Source organism: Pyrus communis, chromosome 2 (genome assembly GCF_041283825.1).
Source record: "Pyrus communis isolate YQ-2024b chromosome 2, ASM4128382v1, whole genome shotgun sequence".
Classification (NCBI taxonomy): domain Eukaryota; kingdom Viridiplantae; phylum Streptophyta; class Magnoliopsida; order Rosales; family Rosaceae; genus Pyrus; species Pyrus communis.
Window position 1 is genome coordinate 9,254,588 of NC_142566.1, and position 13,197 is coordinate 9,267,784.

At 40.5% G+C, this 13,197-nt stretch overlaps 1 non-coding gene across 1 annotated transcript; it reads left to right on the forward strand.

Annotated features, from left to right (window-relative positions):
- Positions 1 to 9,384: 9,384 nt before the first annotated feature.
- On the forward strand, positions 9,385 to 9,495 carry LOC137735822 (small nucleolar RNA R71). Its single transcript, XR_011068725.2, has one exon. It is a non-coding gene; the product is annotated as a small nucleolar RNA R71 (small nucleolar RNA).
- Positions 9,496 to 13,197: the final 3,702 nt, after the last annotated feature.

Genomic DNA, 13,197 nt, shown 5'->3' on the forward strand with positions numbered 1-13,197 from the left:
ATTCCAAGGATGCCAAAACCCGTTCGGCCTCTAAAGAAACGATTAAAACATCGAAAGTTTACACTTTCAATATCACCAAGGCTGATGCAATTTTCGACCAGTTGTTGTTAGCAAGGATCATAAAACTTTGGCCAAGACACAACATCCCCAAGGCCGAAGAGTTGAAAGGTAAAACATATTGCAAGTATCATAATTCAAGCAAGCATACCACTCATAATTGCGTTGTGTTTCGTGACGCGATTCAGAGTTGGATTGACAAAGGGAAGTTAAAGTTTCCTGAGAAATAGATGGCGATTGATGTTAATCCCTTTCCATCAACGACAATTGGCATGGTGGACGCTTATCTACCTAAAAACAAAGGGAAAGGGAAGGCCGAGTTCGTCCCAGTACAACATATCCGTGAGCAGAACTCTCAGCCGAGGCTCAAGATTAATTTATTTTCAAATGAACCGCCCACAGAGTCTTCAGGACCGGCCATAGTCGAACCTATGTCAAGTTCTAGTTTCGAATAAACTGATGAACCAATGGTTTTGTACGGCCACTGTAAAACATGAGTTGCCCTAACCGAACCTAAAGAGAGAACACTTCAGGCTCCAACTTCATGTCAACCGTCCACGGCCGCAACAAAACCTCTGAAGGAACTTGATGCCTGCCAACGCCGACAAGTGTTCGAGAGACTCGATCCACATGTACGAACAAAAGATCCAACCCCAGTCAAATGACGTCTTGACTTTGATGCGCCATTCTATAATGAGGATTATTACTCGCGTAACTCCAGCATTTTAAGTTCATCGGTGGGCCAAAAAACCTTTAAACCACCTAAGCTACGCGACCAACGTTGGTATAGTTACAATTCTTCGACTGGTATGTATACGGCATTATCCAAGTCTCAAAAACGTCATCGCCAGCAGATAGACTGCATGACCCAACGACAGAAAACACAAGCTAATTCGACTACCCGGTGGCAGCCAAAAGAGGCAGCAGGAAGCGGCAACGACCGACCTACCCCGACCATTATGGCCGAATTACTTCAAGAGAAAAAGGCAGTTGGTCGTGACTTTGAAACCATCATTGAAGTGTCCGAAAAATGCATCAAACTCCTTTTTTGACCTAGAGAGATGAAAACTCGTCTCGAGCATTTCAGATAAGAGGCCGAAAGTAAGCTTCCCCTATTACCATCGCAACAACCGTTAATAAAAGTACAGCGAAATCTACACCCTCTATTTCTCGGTGAATCCTTGGAGTACATGCGAGAATTCTTTGTTGAAGTTTTCCTTCGTAGTGCTAAAATATGTTTAGTATAATGGCACAAGTAAGGGTGTCGAATCCACAGGGACTAATTGGACCTATACAACTACTTGTTTTGCAAGAACTCTATAATAGAAATAAAACTAATCAATTTAGGCAGATTTGTTGTTGTAACTTGAAAGCACAAGAAAATGAAGTAGACACAAAGAAATGAATCAACAACTAATAAAATGAGATAGCACAAATGGAGATGAAGCTAGAGATTCGGTTTCACCATTGCTAAGCCAAGTCTATGCTTGTTAAGTCAGTTTATACTCAGCCATCTACCTATTTCTTGGGTTTGTTTCACTTAGATATGATCAACCATATGATGTGTGGACTTGATCAAATGTTCCTAATCATGAACCTAATTGTGATGTGCAACTTTGGTTCCTAATCAAGAACATGACACGCACAAGAAACTTTCATAAAACCAAAGGAAACACTCGGCAGGTTGTTTGCACAACATTCCCTTCATTCATCCACATATCCACCAAGAGTATGCATGATGTGTGCTTTACTCTTGGCTAAACAATCTGTGGTTAATTCAAATGGTGATCAAACATTAAAATCAACACACAAAGTCACCATTAAATCAGAGAATGAAACAAGAAATAGATGGATCAACTGAGCATTCTGAATTAACTACATGGCAATCTTGCAAGGCTACATCGAATCCCTAGAAAGAAATTAGTTACACTTCATGTTTATAGAATGTTTGACATAAAAATATACAACATGAGTGAACATAGAATTAAGGAGAAGGAACCCTTGAAGCAAAACTGATGTCGAAATCCCTTAAGAGTTGCCTTCGGTGTTGGTTCTCCAAGTGTGTTGTAAACTAAGATGGAGCGGCTAAGGTTGAATGGTTTCTGCAAATGGGAGAGAAAATGGGCAGAGATGGAGCGGTTAGGGTGTGTGTAATGGAATGAAGTCCAGAAGAGATCCATGAAATGCCTAATTCGCTTGGTTTAAATAGGGAGATGAATGGATGGGAGAGGGAACATGACAGCTAGGTGAATGCATGTGCAAAGCTGGAAATGTGATGCTGGAAGGTGGAGGGGGAGTCACGGCAATGATTGTGTTTGTGTGAATAATTATGGAATGGTTGGATTTCTGGAATGGTGATGCACGGCATAAGGGAAATATGAATGCATGTGGCTAATTTAATTGAAGATGCATGTGGAATGGCTGCAAGGATGAAGTGGACAACCTGGAATTGGTTGTAACAAGCTGGAAAAGGGGTATGAAAGTGCACGGCATGGGCATGAGGGAGCTGGAAATGCAAAGGTGAGCTGTTTTGGTGATGGAAGTGCATAAGTGAGCTGGAAATGCATGTGAAGGCACGGCAAGGTGTGTGGAACCACTCAATATGGCCGAATTTCACCACTTCCCTTCCACCTCTTATCCTGAAATTCCAGCAGCCAAATTAGTCCTAGATTCCTCGTTTGGACTTCAAATTAACTCCCCAGAATCCTCTCCACGTTTGGAATAATGCTCAGCTACCAAAAAAAGTGTTTTTACTTCATTTGCCTTCCAATTGATCTTATTACACACTTGGCTGCACACTAACACCAAATAATGTAAAATGCAACCATTTTAATCCGAAAACATCACAAAGACACCAAATATGGAAGATATAAACGCATGCAAAATGTGAACTATCAAATACCCCCAAACCTGGTTTTTTGCTAGCCCTCGAGCAAACTTAATACTAAAACACACAAAACACTATCATCTAACTAAACCACTTTCGCTGGCCAAACGATTGCACTGAGCATGTGCAACAAGCCTTTGAACCCCTAGGTGTCCCTAGTTGGAGGAGTTGTGTCTCCTGAGGGTTTACAGTGATGACACCCACAAACATTTACAACATCTGCAAACAATTTGGTTAAAACATGCTTTAAACAAACTAATAAGAACCAATGAAAACTTTGTCATACATTCAAATTCAAAAGTTTGCCACGTCAAAGAATCGTATCAATTGCAACGTATAAAGATATTTCTCCATGTTCTACAACTTCAAGGTCACCATACTCAAATGCTTAAGATAGAACTCGCCTCAACTCTACTCTTCACAGATTTCACTCAAATTTTCACTCAGATCCTAAGGTTTAGTCTCTCCACAACCATATATGAGTGAGATTATGTAAAGAGAATCAAAAGTCTCACATATGAATTCTGAAATGAAAGCACAATTTCTGAGTAGATCTCATGAAATGAATCAAATGCTAAGAATATAGATAACACACACACTTACCATCACCCATGAATACATCCTCAATGATCAGCTAGGGCTTTCTCAAGATTGTAATGTAAGGCTTAGGTTATAGGTTACGAAAGAAGTGATATGAAATACTAGAGCTTGGGGCATACCAAAGTGTCCTTGAGGATCATGCTCTTCACTTGCATTTGTCTTCTTTCTTCTTTGTTTTTGGCGTCCAGGCCCTATGCATTATAATGAGGAGATTTGGACTTGTATCCACTTTGATTCTCTTTTTTTTTTCTTTTTTTTTTTTTTTTTCTATAGCTTTATTTTTAGAAACAACTTCAACATAGGTGCCCTCGGTACATGCCACAATCTTGTTCTAAAGCTCAATTTACCTTTAGTCTTCATCACATTGGTATTCCCCAAACTATAAGGTATGGCTTGTAATGGGCTAGAATGGGTAGAGTATGGTGTGGGTGATGAAAGAATTAGGCTAAAGTGTTTGGCCGCAACAAGGGTGAAGGGAGCACACAAAGGGATAGGATTTAAGCCTTTTAGTAGTTAAAACATGCATAGCCTAACATCGTCTCATTGAGTTCATTCATGAATGATACTAAACACATGGTATTTGCAAAAGAGAGTAATTCTTAGTATCCAATCAAAAATAGAAGTAATGAGATCATTTAAAGTGAAATTGAAAGAAAAAGATAGGAGTAGAAACACTTTAAACCCTCTCAAAGACGCAATTAGGCTCAAAATAACTCACTAGGGTAGTCTCCACTATTCTTTAACCAGAATTTGAGTATGGTACCTCTATCATCATAATTTCAAGAGTTACAGCTTTAGAAATGACAACCAGATGCAACCCTTTTTCATAGCAACCCAATAGTTTGTTTGCAAACATAGCCCGCATATACATTCGTATCAGTAAGCAAAAACACACTTAACCAAAACTAACACAACTAACACAAAAAAACAAACCTTCCATCCCACACCCCCAAACCTAACCAAAGCATTGTCCTCGATGCTTAAAATTGTATGTAATGCAAGTAGGCAAAGAATATGGAATGGTGACAACATAAACACAAAAATAAGGAAAGAACACAAACCACACTAGGTTGCCTCCTAGCTAGCGCTTTATTTAATGTCTAGGCAAGACATGTTAGCTTGTTCACGGTGTTGTAAACTCAAGAAAATCTACAACGTGATAAACCTGCTCTTCCTCCACTTTCTCCAAATATGGTTTCAATCGCTGCCCATTGACTTTAAAAGAGGTGTCATTCTTCATGTTCTCTATCTCCACAGCTCCGTGGGGAGATGTTTGCAGCACCTTGAATGGTCCCACCTACCTAGACTTCAATTTACCTGGAAAAAGTCTCAAACGTGAGTCATACAAAAGTACTTTCATACCTTGGTGAAACTCTTTCCGTAGGATGGCCTTGTCATGATAGAGCTTAGTCCGTTCTTTGTAGATTTTGGCATTTTCATATGCCTCATTTCTGAGCTCTTCCAACTCATTAAGTTGGAGTTTCCTTGCTACTCCAGCATCCTTGTAATCAAAGTTGAACTTCTTGATGGCCCAATATGCACGGTGTTCAAGCTCCATTGGCAAATGACAAGCTTTCCCAAACACAAGGCGATAAAGACTCATACCAATGGGGGTCTTGTATGCTGTTCTATATGCCCATAGTGCATCATTCAACCTCAGTGACCAATCCTTCCTTGTAGGGCTTACGGTCTTCATCAAAATGTTCTTGATCTCCCTATTGCTAATCTCCACTTGTCCTGAGGTTTAAGGATGGTACGGGGTTGCCACTTTGTGGTTGATGTTGTACTTCTTCATCAAGGATTCAAAGGGTTTGTTGCAGAAATGTCTGCCACCATCACTAATAATAGCTCTTGGGGTTCCAAACCTACAAAAAATCACATCTTTAAGAAAATTCAAAACAACCTTATGATCATTAGTTCTTGTAGCAATGGCTTCAACCCATTTGGATACATAATCTACTGCCACTAATATGTATAAGTAGCCAAAAGAGGATGGAAATGGTCCCATGAAATCGATTCCCCAAACATCAAAGAGCTCCACCACCAAAATGTTGTTCAACGGCATCTCATTTCTTCGGCTAATGTTCCCCATTTTCTGGCACCTATCACACTTAGAACAAAAATCAAAAGCATCTTTGAATAAAGTAGGCCAAAAGAAACCAGATTGTAAAATCTTTAAAGATGTCTTTTTGGCACCAAAATGTCCTCCACATGCCAATGTATGGCTGAACGTTAGAATGCTTTGTTGCTTACTCTCTGGGACACATCTCCTAATGATTTGGTCAGGGCAATATTTAAACAAATATGGTTCGTCCCAAACGTAGTGCTTTACCATGGCAAGGAACTTCTTTCTTTCCTGAAAAGAAAGGTCATTTCTAATTACACCACAAGCAAGATAATTAACAAAATCAGCATACCATGGTTCTTTTTCTTGAATAACAAGGAGTTGTTCATCTGGAAATGATTCATTTAGAGGCAAAGGTTGTCCAACTCCATGGTTTTCATTGAGCCGTGACAAATGGTCAGCCACAACATTATCACTTCCCTTCTTATCTCGAATTTCCAAGTCAAATTCTTGTAGTAAGAGTATCCATCTAATTAAGCGTGGCTTAACATCCTTTTTTGTCATCAAGTACCTAAGGGTTGCATGATCAGAAAACACAATAACTTTAGATCCAACAAGATATGACCGAAACTTCTCTAAGGCAAAAACAATAGCAAGCAACTCCTTTTCAGTTGTAGAATAGTTAAGTTGAGCATCATTTAGAGTCCGGCTTGCATAGTAGATCACGTGTGGGAGCTTGTTCACCCTTTGCCCTAAAACTGCACCAATAGCATAGTCAGAGGCATCACACATTAATTCAAAAGGTAAAGACCAATCTGGTGCCATAATAATAGGGGCCGAGGTTAATTCATGTTTCAAAGTATCGAATGCATCCATACAAGCTTTATCAAAATGAAATACAACATCTTTAGCTAACAGATTGCATAATGGACGAGTGATCATTGAAAAGTTCTTAATGAAACGACGATAAAAGCCCGCATGTCCCAAAAAACTTCTTACTCCCTTCACGGTTGTGGGAGCTGCCATATTGGTGATGATGTCAATTTTGGCTTTGTCCACCTCCATTCCTTTGCTAGAGATTACATGTCCCAACACAATTCCTTGTTTCACCATAAATTGGCACTTTTCCCAATTGAGAACCAAATTTGTTTCCTGACATCTTTGAAGTACTAAAGAAAGATGGTTAAGACATTCATCGAAAGAGGAACCAAACACTGAAAAGTCATCCATAAATACCTCAATGAATCTTTCTACCATGTCAGAAAAGATTGCCAACATGCATCTTTGGAATGTTGCTGGAGCATTGCAAAGTCCAAAAGGCATTCTCCTATATGCAAATGTGCCAAAAGGGCAAGTAAAGGTAGTTTTCTCTTGATCCTCCGGAGCAATTGCAATTTGATTGTAACCTAAGTAACCATCAAGAAAACAATAGTGTGAGTAACCTGTCAATCTCTCAAGCATTTGATCTATGAAAGGCATAGGAAAGTAATCTTTTCTAGTGCTAGAATTCAACTTCCTGTAATCGGTGCAAACACGCCAACTAGCCGTGGGCTTTGTGGGCACAAGCTCTTTGTTTTCATTCTTCATCACCGTGATTCCCACCTTCTTAGGTACCACCTGAATAGCACTCACCCATTTGCTATCAGAAATGGGATATATGATCCCCACATCTAACAACTTCAACACTTCATTCCTCACAACTTCCTTCATGTGTGGATTGAGCCTCCTTTGTGGTTCACGGGTTGACTTTGCTCATTCCTCCAAAAGAATCCTATGCATGCACATGGTAGGGCTTATTCCCTTGATATCTGCAATAGACCAACCAATAACTGATTTGAACTCTTTTAACACCCTAATTAGTTTATCTTCTTCATTTGGGGTGAGGTCAGAAGTTATGATAACTGGAAGAGTTTCAAATTCAGCTAGATATGCATACTTTAGATGTGGTGGAAGTGGTTTAAGTTCAAGTTTTGGTGCCTTAACAGTGGAAGGGGTTAGATGTGACCTCGATGGTTCTAAAGGCTCTAAAAAAGGTGAAACATTCAAAGGATACGGTGCCAATGCTTTTAAGGCAGCCACCTCTTCCATCAGTGCATCTTCTTCATCAAACTCATCTTGAGATTGACTCAAAACAGTTTGTAATGGTTCATTAGATTGTGCCTGCAGGAACTTAGAGAAAACAAGCGAATCAAGCACATCAATGGCATAACAATCAAGAGATGAAGAAGGATGAGAAAGAGACTCAAACACTTTGAATTGAACGGTCTCTCCTAGCACTGTCATAGTGAGGAGTCCATTTTGCACATCAATGATGGTCTTGGCCGTGGCCATAAACGGTCTCCCAAGCAAAATAGGTAACTCTCGGTCATGTATAGGCGCTTCTTCCATGTCCAACATTACAAAATCCGCAGGCAAGATTAGTTTATCAATTTGAACTAGAATATCCTCTACTATACCTCTTGGATATTTCACGGATCTATCCGCAAGTTGTAATGAGATGGTGGTGGCCTTCAATTCCCCCAAACCTAGTTGAAGGTACACAGAATAAGGCATTAAGTTGATGCTAGCACCCAAGTCAAGCATCGCCTTCTCTACCTTCTTGTCTCCTATGGTGATGTTGATAGAAAAACTTCCTGGATCATTGAGCTTTGGTGGAAGTTTTCTTTGCAACACGGCACTTACATTCTCGGACACCACTACTTTCTCATGTGGTCCATACTTCTTTTTGTAGTTGTTTAACTCTTTGAAGAACTTCCCATAAGCTGGCATGTTCCTAATGACATCAAGTAAAGGTAAGTTAACATTCACCTTACTTAGAATATCAAAAATCTCCTTAAATGACTTATCCTGCTAGCTCTTGGCAAGTCTTCCAGGGAATGGTATTGGTGGAGTGTAAGGTTTCTCGGCCTTGTGAAGATTTGGTGCTTCAAACGAGGAAGTACCATGGCTTGGTTCCTCATTTGGTTTCTCATTTTCTCCTTGAGTAACTCCTGTATTCACATGATCAGATTCATTAGTAACTTCATTGCCAACTCTATTATTGATAACCTTACCACTTCTAAGTGTAGTGATTGCTTTGGCTTGCTCTTGGTTCCTTTGGAGTATCACGGGTTGGCTTGGAAACTTTCCAACCTCTCTTTGGTTCAAGGCATCTGCAATCTGTCCCAATTGTGTCTCCATTTTGGTTAGAGCCGCCGAATGTTGTTGGAGAGTGCTATTGGTGGTTTGTTGGAATTGCAAGGTATTTTGGGCTAACAATTTAACCGTATCCTCAAGTGTTGGTTTTGGTTGGAAGTTTTGGAATTGATTGTTGTTCTTCCACGAAAGATTGGGATGATCTCTCCAACTTGGGTTATAAGTATTGGAATACACCTCATTTCTTGGCCTTTGATTGTAAGAATTCATGAGGTTCACTTGCTCTTGGACATACTCGGGGTAAGCTTCCCTAGATGGACATTGATGAGTAAGGTGGCTTAGTATGTTGCAAATGGCACATACTTCAGTTGCTTTTGGCACCATGTTGAGCACGGATTCAAGCTTCTTTTCTAGGTTAGCTACCTGCAAAGAAAGATCAAGATTAGAGCTTGTTTCATATACTCCAACTTTCTTACCCCTTAAATCTTTGTGTTGAGCATTAGACCTCAACATCTTATAAATGTTGTATGACTCTTGAGCATTCTTTTTCTTCAAAGCTCCACCTGCTGCATTATCAACAGTTGATTAACATGTTTGGGTTAGTCCATCATAGAAAATTTGCATTTGTAAGTGAAGAGGTAACCCATGGTGTGGACATTGCAACAAAAGGCCTTTAAAGCGCTCCCAACACTCATTGAAAGGTTCTCCATCATCTTGTTTGAAGTTGAAGATTTGTCCCCTTAATGTGGCTGTCTTTTGAGTGGAAAAGAACTTTTCCAAAAACTTCTTAGCCACGGCATCCCATGTGGTGAGTGAACCAGGTACTAGAGTCATCAACCAACCCTTGGCCCTATCTTTCAAGGTGTAAGGGAACACTCTCATCCTCAGATTTGCTTCACTTACTCCCTGTAAAGGTAAACCACTCACAACATTGTAAAATTCTTTAATATGAGCTAAAGGATCTTCATTAGGTAAGCCATAAAAAGAAGGAAACATATGGAAATGTGAAGATTTAAGATCATAGTTTCTAGCTTCTGTGGGCAGCAAGATGCATGAAGGTGAATTTGGTATGATTGGTTGAGCAAAGTCCTCCAAAGCTCGAAGCTCATCTTGGTTGCCCGCCATCTCTTCTTCTCTTTCCCAATTAACGTGCTCAGATCCTTCACTTGTTGGACTACACGACTTCTCTTCCTCTTCTTCACGGACAATGGAGGAACTTGTTGGCACAAAGCTTTCCAAAGTGTTGCCCTTTAACCGTTCAATTCTTTGGCCTAATTCAGCAAGTCTATTTGACATATACTACCTAAAACAAGATAAAACAAGGTTGAATAAAAATCAGAAATCTACTTAAAATGAAAAGAACAAGGTTTAATATCAAAACAAGCAATTATAAGGGACTGAAATCAGTCCCCGACAACGGCGCCATTTCTTTGTTGAAGTTTTCCTTCCTAGTGCTAAAATATGTTTAGTATAATGGCACAAGTAAGGGTGTCGAATCCACAGGGACTAATTGGACCTATACAACTACTTGTTTTGCAAGAACTCTATAATAGAAATAAAACTAATCAATTTAGGTAGATTTGTTGTTGTAACTTGAAAGCACAAGAAAATGAAGTAGACACAAATAAATGAATCAACAACTAATAAAATGAGATAGCACAAATGGAGATGAAGCTAGAGATTCGGTTTCACCATTGCTAAGCCAAGTCCATGCTTGTTAAGTCAGTTTATACTCAGCCATCTACCTATTTCTTGGGTTTGTTTCACTTAGATATGATCAACCATATGATGTGTGGACTTGATCAAATGTTCCTAATCATGAACCTAATTGTGATGTGCAACTTTGGTTCCTAATCAAGAACATGACACGCACAAGAAACTTTCATAAAACCAAAGGAAACACTCGGCAGGTTGTTTGCACAACATTCCCTTCATTCATCCACATATCCACCAAGAGTATGCATGATGTGTGCTTTACTCTTGGCTAAACAATCTGTGGTTAATTCAAATGGTGATCAAACATTAAAATCAACACACAAAGTCACCATTAAATCAGAGAATGAAACAAGAAATAGATGGATCAACTGAGCATTCTGAATTAACTACATGGCAATCTTGCAAGGCTACATCGAATCCCTAGAAAGAAATTAGTTACACTTCATGTTATAGAATGTTTGACATAAAAATATACAACATGAGTGAACATAGAATTAAGGAGAATGAACCCTTGAAGCAAAACTGATGTCGAAATCCCTTAAGAGTTGCCTTCGGTGTTGGTTCTCCAAGTGTGTTGTAAACTAAGATGGAGCGGCTAAGGTTGAATGGTTTCTGCAAATGGGAGAGAAAATGGGCAGAGATGGAGCGGTTAGGGTGTGTGTAATGGAATGAAGTCCATAAGAGATCCATGAAATGCCTAATTCGCTTGGTTTAAATAGGGAGATGAATGGATGGGAGAGGGAACATGACAGCTAGGTGAATGCATGTGCAAAGCTGGAAATGTGATGCTGGAAGGTGGAGGGGGAGTCACGGCAATGATTGTGTTTGTGTGAATAATTATGGAATGGTTGGATTTCTGGAATGGTGATGCACGGCATAAGGGAAATATGAATGCATGTGGCTAATTTAATTGAAGATGCATGTGGAATGGCTGCAAGGATGAAGTGGACAACCTGGAACTGGTTGTAACAAGCTGGAAAAGGGGTATGAAAGTGCACGGCATGGGCATGAGGGAGCTGGAAATGCAAAGGTGAGCTGTTTTGGTGATGGAAGTGCATAAGTGAGCTGGAAATGCATGTGAGGGCACGGCAAGGTGTGTGGAACCACTCAATATGGCCGAATTTCACCACTTCCCTTCCACCTCTTATCCTGAAATTCCAGCAGCCAAATTAGTCCTAGATTCCTCGTTTGGACTTCAAATTAACTCCCCAGAATCCTCTCCACATTTGGAATAATGCTCAGCTACCAAAAGAAGTGTTTTTACTTCATTTGCCTTCCAATTGATCTTATTACACACTTGGCTGCACACTAACACCAAATAATGTAAAATGCAACCATTTTAATCCGAAAACATCACAAAGACACCAAACATGGAATATCATATTCATGGCTCGCTGGCATGTGGCGCCGGCATTCTTGAGGTCGAATGGCATGACGACCCATTCGTAGGTACCGAGTACCCCCGGGCAACGGAATTAGGTCTTGTGAACGTCAGCCTCAGCAATAAAGATCTGGTTGTAACCGACATGGCCGTCCATGAAGGATAACATTTCATGATTGGCTGCAGCATTAATTAGTAAATTCGAGATTCGCCGGTAGGACATGGACCATACTGATCTCCATATGCTCGAGGACCGAGGGACCCATCAGGTATTGGTCGTCGTCTTCCAGAGTAGTAGCTGTTGTATCAGTCGTTGAAATGTCTTCAATTGGACTATTTAGCGCTTCGGTATGAACCTGCTCCTAAGGCGTATGGGCTGAATCTATTTTATTTGGGTTATCTTCCTCGAGCGCGTTTACTGCCGAAGATTGATTTTGTTCTTGTAGTACTTTACGGGCTCGTTCTTCGTAGGCGATTCGGCCGTTCCTTGTGTCCAGGTATGCCTCTAAACGTGCCACATGATTTTCCTCATCAGCCCTGAAGCTGAAAGAAGATATGGTCGAGAAAACTTCAAAATGAAATTGCAAATGCTGAATGTCTTCGAGTGAAAAGGGTAACTCAGCGATGTCTATATCTGTGTATGGGTCGACCTCAAAGTCGAGGACCCGAGCCTCACGTATATGTTGGAACCTAGCCTTTATTGCTGGATCAAAAATTTTTTGGATAATTTGCTTGGCATCAGGGCAAGTTAGTGCTAGGTCGAGGGCTTCCTGACATGCCTTGGGTAGTCTATATAAGTCATTGGCAGAATATTTGTTATGAAATTCCCGCATGTACTCCAAGGATTCACCGAGGAATGAAGGGTACAGATTGCGCCGTACTTTGACTAACGGTTCTTGCGGTGGTAGCGGGGGAAGTTTTTTCAGCCTCTTGTCCAAAATGCTCGAGACGAGCTCTTATCTCCCCAGGCCGAAGAAGAAGCTTAATGCATTTCTCGGATTTTTCTATAGTGGTTTGAAAGTCGTGAGCAACTGCCGTTTTCCCTTGAAGTAATTCAGCCATGATAGTCGGGGTAGGCCGATTGTCACCACTTCCTACTGCCTTTTTTGGCTGCCACCGGGTAGTTGAATTAGCATGCCCTTCTTGTCGTCGAGCCATGCAATCTATCCGCTGGCGACGACGTTTTTGAGACTTAGATGACGCCGTATACAGGCCAGTTGGAGAATGGTAACCGTACCAACGTTGGTCTCGTGGCTTAGGCGGTTTGAAGGTTTTTCAATCGACTAACGAACTCGAACTGCTTGAGTTGTGCGAGTAATAATCCTCATTATAGAACGGTGCGTCAAAGTCAAGATG